The 22,062-nt window shown below is 38.2% G+C and overlaps 1 long non-coding RNA gene and 1 pseudogene across 1 annotated transcript in view; one reads left to right on the top strand and one right to left on the bottom strand.

Moving 5' to 3' along the window:
* The window catches only part of LOC141502835 (uncharacterized), a 156,983-nt gene extending 135,127 nt beyond the window's left edge, over positions 1 to 21,856 (top strand). Inside the window, exon 3 of the long non-coding RNA XR_012472660.1 lies at positions 21,599 to 21,856. This is a non-coding gene — a long non-coding RNA (uncharacterized LOC141502835). The remainder of the gene's footprint in view (positions 1 to 21,598) is intronic.
* On the bottom strand, positions 7,561 to 8,678 carry LOC141496857 (isocitrate dehydrogenase [NADP] cytoplasmic-like; annotated as a pseudogene).
* Positions 21,857 to 22,062: the final 206 nt, after the last annotated feature.

Raw genomic sequence — 22,062 nt, 5'->3', positions numbered from 1 at the left:
TGTGCTAGAACATTTCAAGCTTGTGTTGGTCTGATGAATCACAGTCAGACACACTGTAATTTATCTCTATTGTTAAGACATTTTAGTCTTCTTTGACAATGGAGGATAAGAATCAATCAATTTTATATATATATATATATATATATATGTGTGTGTGTGTGTGTGTGTGTGTGTGTGTGTATTCATGCATATGGTTTTGTGTACATATAGAGGCATATTTGTGTATATGTGTGGATTATGTATCTAGGTATGGGTATGTATTTGTTTCTATGTATATTTGTGAGAGACATATTTTGTGGATATATGTGTATATATGTATACATATATTGCTGAATATGATATAATATAAAATATCATTGGATTTGGAATCATGAAATTTGGGTTTGATCCCAACTTTGCTGCTTTCTACCTCTGTGATCTTAGCAAGTCTCTAAACCTCTTTGGAGCCATAACTTACTGGGAGATTGAACTTGAATTTACCAGTGACCTCTTGTAGTTTTAAATCATGTAGTTCTAGTCACTGAATTGACAGATTACTTTTGTCATGTAGACTCATGCACAGCCTTAAAATACTTAGATATCCTTCCTGTATCCAGGAGGAATTATAGTCTAGGACTAAAATCTGAATGCATTAGTGGACTGATTCTGTGTCTAAACTTGAAATCTTTTCTACTTAGATCCTCCATAAAAATGAGTCTGTAACACTTATTGTAGCGCAGGATGATTAATAGATTGCTTGTACTTAAATCTGAAAATTAAAGCAAGCATTAAACCATCAGAGAATAGTATCACTAAAAAAAAAATAAGAGCTAGCATTTTCTCTTCCAATCTCTTCAAGTTTCAAATATGAAAACAAATCCCCAAAAGCTAAATGCCTTGCCTAGTTTCCATAGCTAGTAAGTGACAGAACTAGATAGCATTTAAACCCAAGTTATAATAGCTTTAAGGCTTTCTCTGAAGAATCAAATTCTCTGGGCAGAAGTAATTACTTCTTCTCTAAGGAATGATTATATCAATCTGCATGCATCTTCAGGTGAAAGATCTCCTGTAAGATTCAGAGGAAGAAGAGATAAATAAATGACTGTGGTTGGTGACTCCTTGCTAAGGGGTACCAAAATAGCCATCTGTTAACCTTATGACTACAATCGATAGATCTCCTTTTTTCCCTAGGACAGATAGCCAGGACATGACAGAAAATTTCCAAAGATTTCTCACATGGATTAATTATTAATTACTGCTGATGATTCATATGGGCACAAATGATATTACCCCTACAACGTCAGGGGTATACTCTCTCCCTTATACAACCTCTGTCACTGGGAAGAATGGTTTTGTATTTATTACCATTTAGGTGCCACCAGTTTCAACATTCAAATGCAGCATTGTTATCTCCTTGAATGCTCATGAATGCTACCATTGGATGGGGTTCCAAAGGTCATTCTTGTTCTTTGTGATACTGATGCTGAACTGGCAATAATACTCATATACTTTCAATTCCCAAACTCCAGTACTTTGCCTGAATTGTTCCATCTCCTGACTCTTCAAAACTCACAGCATATATCTCCAACTTCCCTCAGTAATGATAGGGTTCGATTATTGACACATCAAGACATCTGCAAAAGCTCTTTGCCAAAAGCAGAGCAGCTAATAAAATTCTTGTTTGGCAAATAATTGGCATAATTTTATCTTTTTAAATGTGAAAGAAACAAGGGGAAATTCTATTTGGAGTTTGAGTCTCACTGATGGGGAGAAATCGATTACTCAGGAGAAAATGATTGAAATCTTGTAGTGAAATGACCAATCTATCCTAGACTTTTTCACAGAGAAATAAAAGACAACTGAACATAGTTTGACATTTACTCTAGATTTGGGGAAAGCATAAACATCAGCAGGTTCAGAGGAAAGAAAGGCAGGACATTGACTAAAATACTTCAGGGAAAGTCAATCCAGGAGGGATAAGAGATGTTCAGGAATGAAATTCTGAAGACCCAAAAGGAAATAATTTCAATGAGGAAGAAAAAATGTGATTTGTCTGAAGAGACTAATGTAGATATTCAGGGAACTCACCAACCAATTTAGGTTATAAAAAAGAAAGGTACAAAAGATTGAAACAAGGTCAGATAACAGGTTTGTGTTGCACTGTCCTGTAAAACTAGTGTCAGGAATACTAATGCTTAGAATGATCTGAGGATAGCAATGAAAGTTAAATTGAAAGAAAAGAATTAAATAAACAGAAGTCTTGCTTGGGAGGGGAATAACTGCTCAATTTTTATTTTATTTATTTTTTCCTGAGAGGAAGGAGGATCTTTACACCAGGAAGTAGGAAACAAAAATGACTAACAGAGACTAGAAACACAAGATAAATACATCAGCAGTAAGAGACCATCTAGCAGCCCTGTATGAATTCTAGTCACCTGGTCCAGATGACCTAAAATCTTGGACTGGAAAGATGTCACTGATATTGAAAAGATCACAGGAAATGGAGAATGGCAAATGTTGATCTGATTTTTAAAAAGCAGAAGAGACCACAGCCTGCAAACCATAGATCAGTGAACCTGGGAAAATTCTAGGGTGGGCCATTAAAGGATTTAGAATGGGAAAAGCTAAAATGGCTTCATCAAGACTAAGTCATGCCAGACTAACTTCATTTGTTTTTTTTTATAGGATTACTAAACTAATAGCTAGAGAAAATACTGATAGTATAGTTTACTTAGATTTTTGCAAAGCTCTTGAAGATTGGAGAGTTAGGGATTATGTTAATATGCTATTCAAAAATGGTCAGGGACAACAAAATTGACAATTATTGAAGGGTGGGACTATGGGAAAACAAGCACATTAATTCATTCTTCATGGAGCTGAAATATGGCCCATCCATTCTGGAAAGCAATTTGGAATTATACCCTCAAAATTATTGAATAGTGCTTGACATTTGATCCAATGATATCACTGCTAAGTAAAGAGAACAAAGAGGGAAAGGACACACATTTATAAATCAACTCAACCAACCAACAAATAAATAAAATCAAATAAACAAACATGTTTATAGTAACTCTTTTTATTATAACAAAGAAGTGGAAACTAAGAGGTGCCCATCATTTAGGAGTAACTGAACAAATGATGGCATATGAAAGTAATGGAATATAATTATGCAAAAAGAGATGACAAAAACATGGAGTCAGGAGGGAGCTGACTCCATGAACTGAACTGAAGTGAGCCATACCAGATGACATCATTATAAAGAAAAACAACTTTGGTCAGTGTAGTGACCCACCACAATTTCAGAAGATCCATGAAGATGCCTGTTGCTCATCTCCTGACTGAAAGATGACTAATTAAGATACAAAATGAGACACATATTTGTCAGTCATGATCCAAATGTGGATTCATTTTGCCTGATTACGCTTATAAGTTGCAAGGAAAGTTTTTTTAAAAAAATGTTTGAGTCAGAAAGAGAAAAGGAACAGTGATAGTAATGCCACAAAGAAAAAGAAAAGTAAGGTGAATCATTGGAACTTTTAAAAAAATGCCCAGGGGGGCGGCTAGGTGGTGCAGTGGATAAAGCACCGGCCCTGGAGTCAGGAGTACCTGGGTTCAAATCCGGTCTCAGACACTTAATAATTACCTAGCTGTGTGGCCTTGGGCAAGCCACTTAACTCCATTTGCCTTGCAAAAACCTAAAAAAAAATGCCCAGGAAGAAGACTTGAGTGATAAAAACAGGATAGCTTTGGAACTAAGGTTGAATTTATACCAAGATGTATACAATAGATATTTATGATTTCATGTGCAATGTTCTTTTTTTTGTTCCTTTTATGTGGAAACATTCATATTTGTTGGCATTTAGTAAGTTAAAATGAACAAAAATAAAAGTATTTTTAAAATGAAAATGCAATTTCTTGCTTAATTTTAAAAAATTAAAAATTTAAAAATAATAAAGGTACTATTTTGTTTTTCAACTTTTTAAGTTAAATTCAGATATCAGAGATCAATCAGCATAATAAATAATTTTCAGCTATTTACATAGTACTCAGAAAAAATGGACAATTCAGCTTTGAAATTCTAAGACCTTCATAGTGTATTTAAACTTCCCTAATTTCATTTTTAAAAAATAACATTTAATTTTTATAATTCTGATTTGTGAATATTTTCAACAATGTTTTTCTCAAATTTCAAATGAATTTCAGTGTAAGCAAACAAAGGATTTATTTGACTCATCAAGAGCCCAAGGACATACTTTGCAGCATGAAACATATTAGTATAGTAAATACTTTAAATAACTTATTTTCTCTTCCCTGGGTTATGGGATATGCATGTTGTTAATGAGATTAGGAGATGGGTGATGGGGGAGAATCCATTATCAAAGGAACATACATTCATTTCTTCAATAAACATTTATTAAGTTTCTACTACAAGCCAGGCACTGTACTAGTAATGGGGGGATAATCCATTATCAAAGAAGCATACATTCATTTCTTCAATAAACATTTATTAAGTTTCTACTACAAACCAGGAACTGTACTAGTCATGGGGGAATTAAAAAAACAACAACAATGGCACAGTGGATAGAATATGGGATCTGAAATCAGGAAAACTCATCCTCATGAGTTTAAATTCAGCCTCAGCCACTTGTGTGATCTTGGGCAAATCTATTTTGTTTGCCTCAGTTTCCTCATCTGTAAAATAAGATGGAGAAGGAAATGGTAAATCATTTCAGTATCTTTGCTAAGAAAATCCCAAATGGAAACATGATAAGTTGAACACAACTGAAAAATAATTAATGAATAATATACCAGGTACTGGACTAATCACTGGGGATAAAACTAATTCAGTGCCCTCAAACAACCTCACTTCTTTTGGAAAGATGGACTAAGGCAGAGCATATATACAGAAAAGGAACTATAAAATACATAGGCAATAAATGCAAAGTAATTTTGGGGGAAGGGTTGGCTTACTCCTTGACTCTATTTTCTCTTTTGTAAAAGTATCTGCTATGGTTAGATGTGCCCTCCAGTTCTAAATCTTATAACCCTTTGAAAATGACTTCCTACAATCAACTACCAAGTCCAAATCTAGGAGGACTCAGTTCCTAAATTTAGCACTATGACTAGTTTAGTACTTAAACAGTTTTCTGGAGCAGATGGGGAAAGAATTTCCTTTATGTATATTTTACAGAAAAGCATAGCACTTCATTCTGAATCTAAGCATTCAGGTGAATGGACCTTTGTAGCATAAAATTAGATATGGGTTTATTCATCAATTAAGTAATCCTTTTTAATCTGGAGTATTGTGCAGGCACTGAAAAAAAGGCAAAATGCCTGCCTACCAAGAATATTTCACATAATCCTATGAGACAAACATATCTACAACAGAGATCAGGTGGTTCTTATTGTGTATAAAAATTCAGTTTCATTTGGGTGGCAAAGCTGAGTGGTTGAGTAAATGCATTCAGGCAAACTAACAAAGCTTGATGATTCACTCTAGGAGTGTTTTGAATCATGTCCTTACTAAACAAGTTCAACATATCAACAAGGGAGTCATATATTTTAGGGATGTCACTATATGACAATTGTGAGAAGTTGGTTATCCACCTTATTTTGGGAGGGGGAGTTTGCAAGGCAGTGGGGTTAAGTGACTTCCCCAAGATCATTAATGCTGGTAGGTCAGAGGTCAGAGGTCGGGTTTAATCTCAGGTGCCCCTGACTCCAGGGCTCTACCCCCTGCACCACTTAGCTGCCCCATACTTCATTTCAATTTAGGCTTTTATCAACTTGCTAAAACATCATCATACATTAGCAATATGAATAGGAACCAGACTTATATTTTCATTAACATAGGGAACTCCTGAGTGAGGCTGTTCGCTCTAATAATGCCTCTTCTCTACAATTATAAGGAAAAATCTCCTTAAAGGAGCAGATGAGAGCTGTCTTCATCATGGATTGGATTCACAATATTAGGTCTCCAATGATTCTTAAGAGGGAATTTTTTAGTGTAAAAGTAAATAGTTTATTTTTTAATTAAAATAAACACACACTCCCCCTTAGCAAAAAAAAATCTAATAAGAATAAAGGGGCACATCTTAGTAAGAAGGTTTTTAAGTAAATTCTAGAAAAAAAATTTAAGATGCTCCTCTCAAAAACTAGATGGATTCTGCTTTGCCTGGGATGACTTATTGGTACTACAATGTCCCCAAATGAAATTATCATCTTCCTTCACTAAAATTGCCCCACTTCCCATCTTCGTTTTATTTTTGACTTCATGACCCTTGTCCAATAAGCTCAAAACTGGGGTCATCTTTCCCTCTTCCTCCTCGCCCATATTTAATCAGTTGCTGAGTTCTGTGTTTTCTACCTCCCAGGTGTCTTTTGTATTAACCCACTGCTACCACACTAATTGAACTTTTCATCACTTTTCACAACTCTTTTCAAAATAACCTTCTGCCTACTTTCTCCTGCCTCCAATCTCTCCATTGGTGGTATTCAACCAGTTAGCCTTGGTTCAGCAAAACCAATACTAATTTTACATTGAATTCCATAAACTAGTTGTTAAAATGGCACTTGGAATCAGGGTTCTTTCTAAGGTGGGACACCCAGGCAGCTGCCCAATGTGGAAATCACAAATTTACATTTCTTACTCTTTTTTAACATTTATTTTTTTAGGGGCTTAAATTTCAATTCAAAATTACATTACAATTTAGACAAAAGCCAGGGTGAAATTAGTGTTTAACAATAATTCTAAAAGCATCACAGTTATACAAAAGAAATAAACAGGCCTGCAGCAGTCCAACAAAGCAGCTTATTTTATTGCACCTGGGTGAAATATGCTATTTTTGGTATCATAATACTCAATGTACTACATAAGGTAAGGAGGGCAACCTACAAGTTACCGTTGCTTTAAAATCCTAACTCATGTGGGCCCTGTAAATTAAAAAAAAAAGTTTATATCTCTAAACATTCAGCAAAGCTCTTTATAACTGCTAAAGAAGACTTAACATGCTTTCCTTACAGCAGGCTTTAATTCCTGATGCATATAGAAATTCATTTTTTCAAATCTACTTTTCACATTATGCAGCATCTGCTAACACCAGAACCATCCAGTGACCTGGTCCACAAAGAGGGCTGGGAAGGGAGGAACGTTCAGTCTAATTTATAAGTGATTTTACAACACAGTACTAGCTGCCGTTTTTTCCTTTCATAGTAACTACTCTTGATTTTGTTCATCTACTTCTGGGGACAAGGAAAAGTGGCAGTGAGGATAATAACAACACCACTCAATAAGAAAGTAATTCCTTGGCTGCTATATAAAAATGGTCTCCCGTCACATTATATATGGCAGGCAAACTGGAACTAACTTCAGGAACCATATAAAAAAGGTTGTAAACTCATAGAAAAGATAACTTGTGGCCTGGAAAAATTACAAAATTGATTTCATTTAAACCTTGAGTGTCATACAGAAAAACCAAAGAAACCAGTTACCCCATGGGGCTCTTTGTTGAACAGAGATGTGGTTTTTAAAGTTTAGCCTCAGCAAGTTTGGCCTTCAAGTTTTCTCCAAGTTTGTCCACTCAAATGTATTCAGGTAGTCAGATCACTTCACATTGGATAAACCTTTAATACAGGCAGCTAAGTCCTTGGTCATGAAGCCAGACTCAATGGTCTCAACACACACTTCCAGAATTGTTGCAAATGTATTGAGCTCTGTATTGTTATCCAGTTTAGCTCAGTGAATTAACTCTCTGGTCCAGGTGAAAAATAGAGGCAATCAGATTGGTAGATGTCTCTTGACCTTTCTGGTGCATGTGGTAGTGACAGCGGCAGCCTCTGATTCTACTGTCTTGCCACCTGGGCAGATTGGTACACTAGTCATAATTCCTAGAGACCAATAGCCTTGTGCAATGGAGTCTGACTGCACATCACCATCATAATTCTTACAGGCCCAGACAAAACCTCCTTCTGATTTCATCATTTGAGCTACCATGTCATCAATGAGTCTATGTTCATACCATATCTTTTTGGTTTGAAACTGGGATTTGTATTACTATATTTCCTGAAAGATATCTTTAAAATGTCCATCATATTTCTTCAGAATAGTGTTTTTGCTACTCATGTACAGAGGCTAGCCTTTAGACAGAGCCATTTAGAAGGAACTGTGCACAAAATTCTTGATTGACAGGTCAAGATTGAACATTCCCATAGCAACACCATTACAATCTTCAAAAATTATGAACCAAATATGTCACTTTTTTGCCCCCTTCATTTGGTGTATAGGTTATCTCCACTTTTCCAGGTCCAGGAACTACAAAGTCCGTATTGATCCCCATAATGACGATTGGTTTGAACCAACCATTCACAATCCTGGGGATATTTTTGCAGATGATTGCTTCCCTGAAGATGGTCCCACCCAGGATATTTCAGATAGTCCCATTTGGAGATTTCCACATGTTCTTCAATTTGAACTCCTCTACTCTCTTCTTCTCAGTGGTGATGGTAGCACACTTAATGCCCACATTATATTTCGTAATAGCTTCTGCAGCATCATTGGTGACATGGTCATTTGTTGCACCATGATTCTCTGTCCCTAAGTCATAGCTATGTAGATGCAAATTCACATATGGGAAAATGAGTTTTTCCTTAATCAACTCCCAAATAACTTGAGTCATCTGGTCTCCCTGCATTTCCACCATAGAACCTTCATTGATTTTTTGGACATGTTGCTTTCTTTCAATCTATCTGCAGCCAGACCAGGAAGCACTGAGAGGCTGAGGGTCTCTGTGCCACCCCGCTGCCACCTTAACATTCATTTTTCAACAGTTTTTTCCTAAGCACCCATAGTAATGTTCATTCTGTCCATAGGTGAAAAAAAATTGACAGATTATGCTTGTAATATTCGTTTGTTTATTAAAACTCATAATACCTCTGATGAAATACTATATTTTAATTCCCTTGTTTTTATTACTTCAGTAAACAAACATATAATATAAAGAGAAAAAGTGCCAAACAACCAGGGACTGTCATTTGTTTCCATTTTATGTTATGCCCCAAATTCCCCTGAGATATTATGAATGTGTGGGTATTTTCTGAATGTTGAAACCAATAGAAAGCTGAGACCCAATGAACCAATAGAAATCTAGATTTCAAGGGTTATCTTATCATCCATTTCAGAAGCCATGGAAGTAGAAGAAAAAAAGAGAACAAGCTCTGCAATATATTACAGCATTGGTTGCTGTGGTCATATGGCTCCTTTTGCTCCATAAAGATACCTTTCCTTACCCTGAGTAATATAACATCATCTAGTTTCATATACCTCTTTTATTGTTCCAATTTGAGTATTAAATGAATGAAATATTAAACTACCTCTCAGTATATCTTTTTGTTTACTTAAAATAGTCATTAGGGCAAAAAACCAGTTGTTAATTTATTCAAATCCCATCATTGAATCTCTTCCCCTCTTCAAGACATCCTTTGGAGAATTATAAAGTATTAAAACTGGAAGAAATTTTAGAACTCATCTATTTTTAGTAGAAAGTAGGATACAGTGATCAGACATTGGTCCTTGGGCACCAAAATATAGATGGTGTTCATAGCACAAGTAGCCCTTCAAAATGTGAAAAAAAATACTTAGCTTAGCACCCAGTTAGCAAGAATTGTTAGTTTAAATAGAAAGTTGCCAGATGGCATTTCCTTCCCACAGTGGTTGCAGCTGAAGGGAGGGAGTCCTCACCCAGCCCTATCCTGTCTCTTTCCCTGCCATCAGCTTCCCCCACAGTGACTTCACTTCACAATATTTCATGAAGCCTTTAAGGCCTGAGGTATCTTCATGCAATATCTAAATATGTCTTTAAAATTTTATTTGAGACTGTCATGTTTCTCACCCTGAGAAAGGTTTTGTGGTGCTTATCTGGGGCTCTGCCATTCCTTAGTATTACTCTGCATCTACTCCACTGGTCTTCATGTTATAATGTCCCAGAGAGGAGAAGTGAATTCCTTATCTTAAGTCTTTGCTTTTATTTTTATTTTGGTCATTTCTCTATTTAAGTCAGTAACTTTTTTTAAATGGTCTACTCAAAGTACTGTTAGGAATATAGTTAGAACTGGAAGATATAGAGATAAAAAATCAAGTTCTCCTAGAACTTGATGTTCATTCGAGTCATATTTGCCTCCTTGTGACCCCATTTGGGGTTTTCTTGCCAAAGATACTAGAGTGGTTTGCCATGTTCTTCTCCAGCTGATTTTACAAATCAGGGAACTGAGGTAAACAATGACTTATCTAAGGTCACATAGCTAGTTATTGTCTGAACCCAGATTTGAGCTAAGTAAGATGAGTTATCCTGACTGCAGGCCTAGAACATTAGCCAATGTGCCACTTAGCTACCTCTCCTTTATCCAGTCGCCCAACTTATCTTATTACTTTAGAGATTTGATCATATTTTTGAGAACATTCTGAAAGATCTTTGGTGACTTCTGCTTGCCCATTGGATAAAATGCATACCCTGAGAAGCAATTTAACATAGACAGAATTTAGAAAAACCTGTATTTTATTTAAATCCCCACCCCTGACCGATATGGGCTATATGAAGTGCCACTTGAGTGCCTCTCTGAGTTTTTTTTTTAATAGAGAACTTTGGCAACAACATCTTTTATTATGTTTTTTTCTTTAAAAAAACTCACCACACCACTAAAGTAACATTCCTCTTTTTTTTCTTCCACATGCGGGAAATGGCATTTTTATTAATACATCTGTTAGATTCCACATCACAAGAGCTGCCTTGGTATTGTTTTTGCTGTGGTTGTTTGTCTTTATTCAGCGCAAAGGCCAGTGACTTAACTAGTCTCCAGGGGGAGGCTAGGTGGTGCAGTGGATAGAGCACCAGCCCTGGAGTCAGGAGTACCTGGGTTCAAATCCGACCTCAGACACTTAATAATTACCTAGCTGTGTGGCCTTGGGCAAGTCACTTAACTCCATTTGCCTTGCAAAAACCTAAAAAAAACCCCAAACCTAGTCCCTAGAAATGTGACAGAATGTTAACCTCATACTCTATACTTCAGCAAGTAGAATGAAAAAGTCCAACAATCAGCAATTTTTTTTTCAATTCATTTCTCTCAAATCTTCGATGTCTTGCTTGACACATTGGTCATATCATATTGCATTCTTTCAGAGCAGGGAAAACAGGTTAATGATTTTTTTTTTTAGGTTTTTGCAAGGCAAACGGGGTTAAATGGCTTGCCCAAGGCCACACAGCTAGGTAATTATTAAGTGTCTGAGACCGGATTTGAACCCAGGTACTCCTGACTCCAGGGCCGGTGCTCTATCCACTACACCACCTAGCTGCCCCAGGATAATGATTTCTAAATATCCAGCATGCTTCATTGATCAAATCATGTCTTTTTTAAAAATTTTAATTTACATTTTTATTTATTTACAATTACTAAAATCTTGTTGTAAGAATAAGCATAATACCCCCTCCCCCTAGAAATAAATAAATTTTTAAAAAGTGAAAGAAAGAGAAAAAAATGTGCTTCAGTCTGTGTTCAGATACCATCAGTTCTGTCTCTGGGGTGGATTGCATTCTTTATCATAAATCCATCAGAGAACTTCCAGATTTTTCCACGGTTGCTGTTGTTGTTTGTAATTCCCTCCATCCATTCCTTCCTACTACCATTTACTATATTTTCTCTCTTCTTTCACTGTGTCTCTCTTCAAAAGTGTGTTATGGAGCATTTGAGTGGCACCCTAGACAGAGCACTGGCCTGCGGACCAGGAGGCTCCAAGCCTACATCCCACCCCAGAGACCCAGCAACCACCCAGCCCCATGGTCCTGGGCAGGTCACCCAATCCCACCACCTTGCAAAAAGTAAAAAAAGAAAAGTTGCATCTGACCATCCTCTACCATGATCTACCCTCTCCTCTAACACCTACATCTCCCCTCCCCCTCCCCCTGTCCCCTTTCTCCCATCCCCTTTCTCTCCTTTTCCCTCTAGATTTCTATACTATATTAAGTATATGTTGTTTCCTTTCTGAGCCATTTCCTATGAGAAAGAAGGCTCCCTCATTCCCCCTCCCCTCCCCACTTCCACTCCATTGCAAAAGCTTTTTCTTGATTCTTTTGCATGAAATATCTTAGCTTATTCTACCTCATTTCCCCTTCTCCCAGTACATTTCCTTTTCACCCATTGACTTAATTTTTTTTTGCAAGGCAATGGGATTAAGTGGCTTGCCCAAGGCCATACAGCTAGGTAATTATAGGTAATTATTATGTGTCTGAGCCAGATTTGAACATTGACTTCATTTTCACAATATATTGTACCTTCAAATTCAGCTCCCTCCTGTGCCTTGTCTAAATATGCTCTAACTACTCTAATAAAGGAGAAAGTTCATGTGAGTTATTAGTATCTTATTCCCATGCAGGAATACATGCAGTTCATCATCATTAAATAAATCCCTCATAATTTACCCTTCCTGTCCACTCTCTCTATGCTTCACCTGAGTCCAATACTTGAAGATCAAACTCTGTTCAGTTCTGGCCATTTCAAAAGGAACATTTGAAATTCCCCTGTTTCATTGAAAGTCCATCTTTTCCCCTGGCAAAGGATGTTCATTTTTGCTGGGTAGTTGATTCTCAGTTGCATTCCAAGCTCTTTTGCCTTCTGGAATATTATATTCCAAGCCCTATGAACTCTCAATGTGAATGCTTCTCTGGCCTGTATAATCCTGATTGTAGCTCCATGATATTGTAATTGTTTCCTTCTGGCTGCTTGCAATATTTTCCCTTTGACTTGAGAGTTCTGGAATTTGGCTATAATATTCCTGGGGGTTATTTTTTTTAATCTTTTTCAAGAGGAGATTGGTGGATTCTCTCAATTTCTATGTTGTCCTCTGTTTCTAGGATAGCAGGGCAATTTTCCTGTAGAAATTCTTTAAAAACAAAGTCAAGGCTCTTTCCTGATCATGACTTATAGGTAGTTCAATAATTTTAAAATTGTCTCTTCTGGATCTGTTCTCCAGGTCAGTTGTTTTTTCAATGAGATATTTCACATTTTCTTCTAGTTTTTCATTCTTTTGGCTTTGTTTTATTGTGTCTTGATTCCTTACAAAGTCATCAGCTTCCTTTAGCTCCATTCTACCTTTGAAGGAGTTGTTTTCTTCAGAGAGCTTTCTTATCTTCTCTTCCATCTGACTAATTCCACTTTTTAAGCTATTCTTGTCTTCATTAACTTTGTGGACTGCTTTTTTCCATTTGACCTAGACTGGTTTTTATCATGTTATTTTCTTCAACATTTTTTTGGATCTCCTTAAGTAAGCTGCTGACTTGGTTTTCATGTTTTTCCTGCATCTCTCTCATTTCGCTTCCCAAATTTTCCTCTACCTCTCTTACTTGATTTTCAAAATCATTTTTGAGCTCTTTTGTATCCTGGCACCAATTCCTATATTTCTTGGAGGCTTTAGATGCAGAAACTTGGACTTTCTCATTTTCTGAGTGCGTGTATTGGTCCTCCATGGGACCAAAGTAATTGTCTATGTTCAGGTTCCTTTTTTTCTGTTTATTTCCAGCCTGTGCCCTGATTTTGGGGTGCTTCCTGAGCTTTTGAGTATTATTGGAACACCCACACAAGGACCTCAGTTCCTTTAAAGTCTTATGAGAGGCTCTGATTGCTCTCCTGGCCTGTGCTCTCTGAACTGTGGATGATCACAAGCACATCCCTCTTCCCTGGAGCTGTGAGGAGGATCCCTGTTCTATGGCAAGGGGGGCCCAGACTGCTACCAGGGTCTGCATATGGTCAAAGCACCAGAGTCCTGTCCCAGGGCAGAGGAGAGACCTTGGCAGTCTTCCCCCACCCCCTTACCTTCTGTGGGTTGAGTGCTCTGGGAGCAACTGCTGAGCATCTCCCTACTGGGTGGTTCTGTGGACCTGCTTCCATTTCCTGGGATCTGGGCTGTGCTGAGATCCACACTGGGGACTTTGTGCTCTCTCTGGCACAAATTTCTCCATCTTCCAAGTTGTGCTTGGTGTTCCTTGGATTGGCAGGTCAGGAAACTGCTTTTGGCTGCCAGGAGTCAGGGCTCCCAGGGACCCAGAGATCCAGACACCACACAGGCTGTTTCTGGGAAGGTTGTAACTCCTTTGTTTGACCACATTGTTCCTGACTGCACTGCCACCCCACAACACTGTGAAACAGAGCCTTCCCATGATCTTCCAGATTACCTTGGGCTGGAAAATTGCCTCACTGGGTCTTTCTGTGGGTTCTGCCTCTTGAAAATGTAGAGTCATAATTTTAAGGTTTTTGAAATATTTTGGAAGAGAGCACCTGGGAAACTCTGTCCTCATGCCACCATCTTGGTTCCATACTGCCTCTCTGAGTTTTTAAGTGGCAAAGCAGGTACAAATCTATATGGTTAGAGTATGTTCTAAGAACTAAAATAGAAAGTACAGGTCATTAAGCCATACATGTGGATCACTGAAGGCAACATACTGACTTAAAAGAATCACATGTTAACATTATCTGCATCTTACTATGCTTTTATTTTGTTAAAAAAAATTTTCTTTTACATTTTAATCAGGTTGTAGCAGCACTAGGTAGAGTTAGGGGCTGACTTTTTTTTTTAACACTTCTGCCCTGGACCAATGCAAGCATGAGACTAGACATCCCTCACTACCATGCAGATTCCCTGGGTTAATATTAAAGACTATATAATTTAGTTTTATAATCCTGATTCTCACTTCTCTCTATTTAACTGTTTCAAAACTCTTACGTTTCAATTGCTCACTAATCTTTAGGTCATCTAGTATTCTTCCTTTCTATGCATTTGTGTAAACCATGTCTAGAAGATGCTCTTTCTACATATTTTGTTTATTAAAATCCTTTTTCTTCAAAATGTCTTACAAAAAAATCAAAATGTGAATATTCATGTGTCACCCTCTCCAATCAGCCTTCCTGGTAGCCCCAGATAGTAAAAGAGTAGATCTGTCTTGGCCTAGTTCCTGGGGCCTCCTTATTATGAAATATTCAACCACCTGTGAGGCATTCTCAATCAGGAACATAACCTTTGTAAGACCAGGGCCCTTCTCCCACTGGTGAGTTCTCCTAGAGCTGCCATTTTGTAGAGGATCTTTGGCAGACCTGCCTTCATTCCTTCAGGCCTACTGCAGGATGTGTACTCCTACCTCCACTCCCTTGCTTTGTAGTTCCTTTGTCCCCTTTGCCTCCATTAGATTGGGAGCTCCTTGAGGATAGGGTCTATATTTTTGCTTGTGCTTATATTCCAGGACTTAGCACAATGCTGTTACAAAAGTGCTTATTTCTTTCCTTTTTTTCCTTGTTATATATGTGTGTATATATATATATATATATATATATATATATATATATATATAATCATCTAGATAAGAGAGATTAAAATGTATGATCTTCAACTTTCTCTGGGAAGTAGGATGCAAGGTTATCTTCAGAGAAAGAGGAGTCTGAGAGGGGGATTGAGGAGAGGGGAAGAGGTTTGGAATGGCTACTCTGGAGAATCTGCAAGTGAGAGGATCAGTGGTTAGTCAAGGAAAACATTCAAGGAAAAACAAAGAGATTACAGTGGCCTAGTGTTGGCCTCATTGAGATTAGATAATATAAATTTGTGGTAGACTCACTTAAGCTTTCTGATCCTATTTCTTCATTTGTAAAATAAGTACAGAGATAAAATAATAAATTAGTAACTGACAACTTAGCATGAGATTTAAGTAGATAACTTGTATATAAAAATCATATCCTTTACATGCAAGATTCAAATGAGTATACTCAAAGTTTTGCATCCTTTATAAGGTACAAAATGATCTACTTAAATCTCATAAGGGTTCAGACTTTATAAATACAAATACAATTTGAATAAGATATACCATCTTCACCCATTCTATTTGAAGAAGAAATACAAAATCTGTATTTTTCCATAGGACTTCCTTTTGGCCAACTGCCCCCATGGCAGTATCAATCAATCCAGAGCCTCTAAAGAGAGAAGCAACATAAAGTAGGGATAAAAACACTGAATTTGCAATTATAAGAGTTGGTTTTTAATCCTGTCTGACTTCTGACTAGATGTGTGACCATGACAAGTTCACTTTCCTTTGCTAAGCATTGTTTCCTCATCTGCAAAATGACAATAATCACATTTGTATTCCCATCTACCTCACAAGGGTTTATGTGAAGTTCAAATGAAAAATAGATACTTTCCCAAATGGACAAGACACAGTCTGACTCTTTCTTAGAGTTATTCCCTTTTGTAAGCTCTATATTCCAATTAAATTAGTGTTTTTGTTATTCCCAGGACTCAAAAGTCCATCGCCTACCTCTGCTCCATTACCCAGGCTGTCCCTCAAGGAGTACTTTTTTTTCCTTTCCATTTGACTTAAAATTTCAAACTTGAGGGGTCAGTTTCTGTTTTAGTTCTTTGGGTATTGCTTTTCTTTTTATCTTATTAGTTGTTTGTACTTATTTCCTCAGTTTCCTCATCTGGAAAATGATCAGATTAGACCACATAGTCTCTAAGGAATCTTCCAGTTCTAAATCTATATTTATGTATTTACATGTAAAAAGCACCAGAAGAAGGTAAACTTTTTGAGATTAGGGACTAACTCATATCTGTTATTGATTTTTGTCTGTTTATTTTATATTTTTTAATTTTTTTAGGTTTTTTTGCAAGGCAAATGGGGTTAAGTCGCTTGCCCAAGGCCACATAGCCAGGTAATTATTAAGTGTCTGAGATCGGATTTGAACCCAGGTACTCCTGACTCCAGGGCCAGTGCTTTATCCACTGTGCCACCTAGCTGCCCCACGATTTTTGTCTTTTTTTTTTTCGATTCAGTTTTTTTTATTCTCATTTTGTACAAATGTTTTTCTTTACATTAATAAAATATACTTGTTTACAAGTAAACAAAATACCCCTCCCCCATGAATATAGATAGACTTGCTTGGGCAAAAAAAGTAAAGGGGGGAGAAAAAAATTAAAATTAAAAAAAATAATAGTAATAATTGTAGGTATGGCCCGGTGGTGCAATGGACGAAGCACCAGCCCTGGAGCCACGAGCACCCGAGTCCATATCCAGCCTCGTAAACCCAGTAATCACCCAAACATGTGACATGCAAGCCACCTGATCCCCACTGCCCTGCAAAAACCAAAAAGAAGAAAAAAAAAGACCCAAAATAAAATAAAATAGTAATAATAGTAGGGGTGGCTGGGTGGCAGACAGAGCATTGGCCCTTGAGCCAGGAGCACATGGGTCCGAATCCAGCCCCAGACACCCAATGATCACTCTGCTATGTGGCCCCAGGCAGGCCACCCAGCCCCACTTGCCCTGCACCCTCCCCCAAATAATAATAACAAAAAATGTGTTTCAGTCTTTGTTCCAACACCATCAACTCTGTCGTGAGTGGATCACATTCTTTATGATAAGTCCATCACAAAAGTTACTTCCATATTTTTCCAACGTTGCCATTGCTGATCGCAACTCCCTCCTTTCTTATTTCTCCACTACCATGTACTCTATTTTCTCTCTCCTTTCACTCTGACTCTGCTGTAGGGTTGCTGAGTGGCACAGCAGACAGATCCCTGGTCCTGGGGCCAAGAAGCCCTGAGCCCCCATACCACCCCTTAGGCCGAGAATCCTCCTGGCCCTATGGTCCTGGGCGGGCCATCCAATCCCATCCCCTTGCAAGAAGTAAAAAAAGAAAATGTGTTATATCTGACCACTGTCCCCCCATGGTCCATCCTCTCCTCCTTTATTCACATCCCCACCCCTTCCCCCTGCTCCCCCCTCCTTCTTACTCCAGATGCCTATACCCCATTGAGTATATTTGCTGTTTCCTCTCCTAGCCACCTCTGATGAGAACAAAGGTTCCCTCATTCCCCCTTGCCTCCCCCCTTCCATATCATTGCAAGAGCTCATTGTAATAAAAAAAAATCTTATTATGTGAAATAGCTTGGACTATTCCCCCTCTCCTTTTTCTTTCTCCCATTCCATTTCCCTTTTTTTCTTATTGACTCCATTTTTATACCATATTTTATCTTCAAATTCAGCTTTCTCCTGTGCTTCAACTATAAAAGCTCCCTCTACCTGCTCTATTAACTGAGATGGTTCATATGAATATTATCAGTATCATTTTTCTATACATGCAGTTCATCCTCATTAAGTCCCTCATATTTCCCCCCTCTCCTCCAATCTCCATGCTTCACCTGAGTCCTGTATCTGAAGATCAAACCTTCTGTTCAGCTCTGGCCATTCCAAAAGGAGCCTTTGAAATTCCCCTGGTTCATTGAAAGTCCATCTTTTTACCCCAGAAGAGGACATTCAGCCTTGCTGGGTAGTTGATTCTTGGCTGCATTCTAAGCTTGTTTGCCTTCCAGTATATTGTATTCCAAGCCCTATGAGCTTCCAATGTAGCTGCTGCTAAGTCCTGTGTGATCCTGACTGCAGCTCCACGATATTTGAACTGTGTCCTTCTGGCTGCTTGTAATATTTTCTCTTTGACTTGGGAGTTCTGGAACTTGGCTATAATATTCCTGGGGGTTGGTTTTTTGGGATCTCTTTCTCGGGGGGATCGGTGAATTCTCTCCATTTCTATTTTGCCCTCTGCTTCTAGACTATCAGGGCAATTTTCCTGTCTTAATTCTTTGAAAATGATGTCAAGGCTCTTTTCCTGATCATGACTTTCAGGTACTCCAATAATTTTCAAATTATCTTTCCTAAGTCTGTTTTTCATATCAGTTGTTTTTTCAATGAGATATTTTACATTTTTTTCTAATTTTTCATTTTTTTGGTTTTGAAGTATTGATTCCTGATTTCTGGTAAATTCATCAGTCTCCCTGAATTCTATTCTTTGTCTGAAGGATTTATTCTCCTCAGAGAGTTTTCTTATCTCTTTTTCCATCTGTCCAATTTTGCTTTTTAAAGCATTCTTCTCCTCAATAACTTTTTGAACTGTTTTATCCATTTGACCTAAGCTGGTTTTTAGCATGCTATTTTCTTCAGCATTTTTTTTTTGGATTTCCTTGACTAAACTGCTGACTTCATTTTCATGTTTTTCCTTCATCTCTCTCCTTTCTTTTCCCAGTTTTTCTTCTAACTCCCTCATTTGATTTTCAAAGTCTTTTTTGAGCTCTATCATAGCCTGAGCCCAATTTCTGTTTTTCTTGGAGTCTTTAGATGCAGGAGCTTGTGCTTCCTCATCTTCAGACTGAGTATTTTGATCCTTCTTGGGCTCATTTGCAAAATATTTCTCAGTGGTCTTCCTCTTGTTTCTTTGTTCATTTTCCCAGCCTAAGCCTGTTTTTTGGGGGTGCTTCCTGAGCTTTTGGGACACTCCCACAAGGGTCTCAGTGTATGAGGCTCTGTCCTCCCTCCTGGTCTGTGAATAACCAGAAGCACCCCCCTCTGCCACGGGGCTGAGGTGGCGGGGGGGGGGGCCCTGTTGTTCTATGGGGGGGCCTAGACTGCGATCAGCATCTGAATGTGGTCAGAGCTCCAGAGTCCTGTTCCAGGGGCAGAGGACAGAGCTAGGCAGTCTCTCTTCACTCCCCTCCCTCAGCTCAATGGGCTTATGCCCTGGGGGCTCCTGCTTACCGGCTCCACCTGCTTCGGTTTCTGGGTCTGGGCTGCCAAAAGACCAGGCTGCTGGCTGTGTGCCCTGAGGGCTGGGCTCCACGTGCTCGCTCTGGCAGAGGTCTCTCACTGTTCCCCCACTTTGTGCCGGTGCTCCCCGGGGTGCAGCTCAGGAGACTCCCCCGCTTCTGTGAGCTGAGGCTCCCAATGCCCTGGGGCTGCCTCCGGGAGGCTGAAGTTCTTTGGCTCTGGCGGGCCACCCCTCCAGTGAGCCGCCCCTCCGACCCGGGGAGCAGAGCCTTTCTGCTCTTTTCCAGGTTACCTTGAGTAGGAGAACTGCCTCACTGGGTCCCTTTGTTGGTTCTGTCTCTCGAAAGTTTAGTTAGAGTCCTTAGTTTATGAGTTTTTATCAGAGAGCTCCTAAGACTCAATCCCTTCATGTCGCCATCTTGGTTCCGCCCCTCTATTTTTGATTTTTGTCTTTTTAACACAAATAGATAATTAATAAATGGATGTTGGACTAGATTAAAGATAAATATGAAATGATTAATCTGAATCAATCTTGCTTTTAAAAAGTGTAAATTATTTTGAATTTGATCCTGTTCGCTTAAAAATTTTGTTATATAGTCTGGTTTTTTTGTTAGATAGTGGACCCATGTGAGATATATGTTAGGAAAGCTACTTAACACTATGGGTAGAGTGTCAACCCTGGAGTTGGGATAACTTGAGTTCAAATGTGACCTCATTCAACTTATTAATTGTGTGACCCTGAGCAAGTCACTTACCCTGTTTGTTTCTATTTCTTCCTCATTCCTGGAGAATGAAATGGCAAACTATTCCAGTATCTTTGTCAAGAAAACCCCAGAAGGGGTCAGGACGAGTCAAACACAACTGACATATGATTCAACCTCAAAAAGATATATGTTTGTCCATAAAGAGTATATAGATGTGGACAGTATAGATAAACATAGTATGAAGCTGGTCCACTTCTTTGAAGAGGAGAAGCCAGGATAGGCCTTGCCAACATGCTAGGTGTGGGGTGGGGAGAGGGGTACAAACAGACTTGCTAAACCAGGGTATTCTTTCCTCCAGTCTTAGAAGAACTAGACTAGAATTTCATCTATCTGCCCCCTCAAATATTGTTAGCTTAGGGGTATGATTGGAGGCAGCTAAGTGTTCAGTGGACAGAACCCTGGGCCTAGAGTTTGAAAGTTATGAGTTCAAATCTAGCCTCAGACTCTTATTAGCTATGTGACCCTGGGCAAATCACTTTACCACTGTATACCTCAATTTTCTCTTTTGCAAAATGGAGATAATAGTATGTGCCTCTCATTGTTGTTAGGATCAAATGAGATAATATTTGCAAATCTCTAAGAAAAATGAATGATATAATAATAGGTGTTTATAAATGTAGGTAGGGGTAGCTAAATGGTATAATAGATTGAGTTCCAGTCCTGAAGTCAGGAGGACCTGAGTTCAAATTCGGTTTCAGACACTAGCTGTGTGACCTTGAATAAGTCATTTAACCCTGATTGCCTTGAATCTAGGGCTATCTCCAGTTTTCCTGATTCATATCTCACCTCTGGACCTCAAAGGTGACTTAACACAGTACCCCTTTGTTCAAATCCAATTCATTTTTATTTCATGGCATCATCTCCCTGATATCATGGTCTTCTTTGAGAATGAAGGACAAACATCATCATCATCACCATATAAATGTGATGTGGCCATCACATTTAAATTGATATTTGATATTTGAAGCTCAGAATAAAAATTACTTCTTCACTCTATGAGTTAAGGTAACCCTTTCTATCTGTTCCCTACCACTACCTAGAAACACAGGTCTCTTTAAAAAATTTCTGCTACAATTGTCTGCCCTTTACAAAGGTAATCAACTTTATGTTACTATATTCATTAGTTAGAAGTCATGTATTTTACATTCATAGTGGCAAGTAAAATGCCCCAGGCTTAGTTGGAAGTTCAGTTACTTTTTCATATGCCAAGAAATTTAATTTTTTAAATGTTCACAGAATCTCAGAGTTGGAAAGGATCCCAGCCAGGCCTTATAGTTCAACTCATACTTGAACAAGAATCTGCATAGAAGTCTTGGAAGGCAAGGGAAAGGAATGAAGAGAGCATCAGCTGAATACAGAATGATTACAGTGGTGAATAAAATTATCCAACGCTTCAGAGGTCAATTTAAAGTCATTCTATGGTTCTAGGTAGCCTGTCTGTTCATATCCAGATAAACAGTCTAACTTTATCTATTGAGAAATAGATTTTTTCTTACAAACATAATTCCTTTTATATCTTGGAAATAAGAACTATCAGAGAAACTGTACAAAGTTTATTCCCCCAATAAATTGTTTCACTTTGATCTTATGCATGTCTTTGTGCAAAAACTTTTAAATTTTATAAATTATGCTCTTTATCTTCTGTCTACTCCCTAGGGAAGCTAGGTGGTGCAGTGGAGAAAGCATGGCCCTGGAGTCAG

The sequence above is a fragment of the Macrotis lagotis genome, chromosome X (genome assembly GCF_037893015.1).
Source record: "Macrotis lagotis isolate mMagLag1 chromosome X, bilby.v1.9.chrom.fasta, whole genome shotgun sequence".
NCBI classification, from domain to species: domain Eukaryota; kingdom Metazoa; phylum Chordata; class Mammalia; order Peramelemorphia; family Peramelidae; genus Macrotis; species Macrotis lagotis.
The sequence above is the reverse complement of the archived record's forward strand: the minus strand, read 5'-3'. Positions and strand labels throughout refer to the sequence as shown.